Raw genomic sequence first — 1,448 nt, 5'->3', positions numbered from 1 at the left:
GGGAAGGGGAGAGAAGGAATGGGAGAAGGGGGAGCGAGACTTGGCGGGTGGGACGTAGCGGGAGGAGGGATGGAAGAGAGTACCTACTGGAGGGACAGGGGAAGTCCTGCGACTCACTGCAGCCCAGCTCGGGACCGCGGGTGCGGAGGTCAGTAGGCTCTGTCGGCTGCTCGCTGCCCCCGGCGGGAGGAGGAAGCAGCGGCTGCGCCGCGTGGCAGCGGGGAGGGGCTGCGCCTGGGCAGAACCCGGAAAACTGGGTGGTGGCCTCAGGACCATGTGCCTCCTGTCAAGTCGGAATGAGGATTAGTTGAGCTTTGGCGCTAAAATGTATGTGTGTGGATTGGGCCTGCGACTCCTGCCTATGGTGACTTAGAGCAGACACTGACCAGTCTTCCTGGAGATATGTCCTTTCCTTTACTAGCCAACCCCGTCAGTCTGTAGCTGCCCATATGCCTGGCTGCATCTGGGTCTGTCTTGTCCCCGTCCCTCAACAGTTCCCTGGTCTGACTCAGACTCATTTTCTGGGTATCTGCCCAGTCAGCGAATGGATTCCACCTGCTCCTGCTGTCCAGCTGCCCAGGCCTAAAGCCTTGCTTATTCTGTCTCTGCACCACCTACAGCCCCTTTGCCGCCCACAGCCACCAGCCACCTGCAGCTCTTCCTCACCCACAGCCCACTGACATCCATGGTCCACTGTCAATTCCAGGCCTCCCCCTGTATCCACTATAGATATACCTCTGCTGTCTCAGGAGCCTGACCACAACAGCAGCCAGCAAACAGGGTTAGGTCTAACCCTAACAGTCTGCCCAGAGACTTGCAGCAGGCCACCTCACCCCACCCTAAACACTCTGCCTGTCTAGGCTTCCCCTCCATTTTATACCCAGCCCCTACTGTGCAGGCACCACGTGGCTCCCTTTGCTTCTGTACTTCACAAGCTGCTTCCTAAACTGGCTCAGCAAACTTTCCTAAGTTTGTCCATTTTGTTGAGAGCCATTTCAGCAGCACCTTTGCTCCCCACCAAAAGGAAAAGGGAGGCAACCTTGGGTCTTGGGAAATTGTCCTAGCCATGAACCATGGAATGTGCTAATTCCAGACATTCTACATCTGGCCAACTGCTTGTTTTTGCTTCTGTAATCTGCTTGCTATTTTGGGTCACCTTGACATTGATAGGTAGGAATGTTGGAGAGAGCGAGTGGGTGGATGAGGGCACCGAGGCACAGATGGAATTCTCAGCGGGATACAGATTTATTTTGCACGGGGCACCTTTCCTCAGGGAAGGGAAAGATGTCAGGGAAGGAAAGGATGTCAGGGAGGGCAGGGAAAGATGTCAGGGAAAGATGTCCGGGAAGGGAAAGGAAGGGAAGGGAAAGCAGGGAAGGGAAGGGAAAGATGTCAGGGAAAGATGTCAGGGAAGGGAAGGGTGTCAGGGAAAGATGTCCGCCCACGGG

At 55.8% G+C, this 1,448-nt stretch overlaps 1 protein-coding gene across 4 annotated transcripts in view; it reads right to left on the bottom strand.

The window, feature by feature from the left end:
* Pgghg (protein-glucosylgalactosylhydroxylysine glucosidase) overlaps positions 1–220 on the bottom strand; it is a 7,474-nt gene extending 7,254 nt beyond the window's left edge. For all 4 annotated transcript variants that reach the window (XM_029556818.1, XM_029556817.1, XM_029556819.1 and 1 more), the window contains exon 1: positions 88–220. The gene's annotated coding sequence lies outside the window, so the exon portion shown is untranslated. The remainder of the gene's footprint in view (positions 1–87) is intronic.
* Between the last annotated feature and the right edge of the window lie 1,228 nt (positions 221–1,448).

The sequence above is a fragment of the Nannospalax galili genome, unplaced genomic scaffold (genome assembly GCF_000622305.1).
Source record: "Nannospalax galili isolate Female #2095 unplaced genomic scaffold, S.galili_v1.0 scaffold507, whole genome shotgun sequence".
In the NCBI taxonomy this organism is placed as follows: Eukaryota; Metazoa; Chordata; class Mammalia; order Rodentia; family Spalacidae; genus Nannospalax; species Nannospalax galili.
Note: the sequence above shows the minus strand (reverse complement) of the source record. Positions and strands in the feature narration are given on the sequence as shown.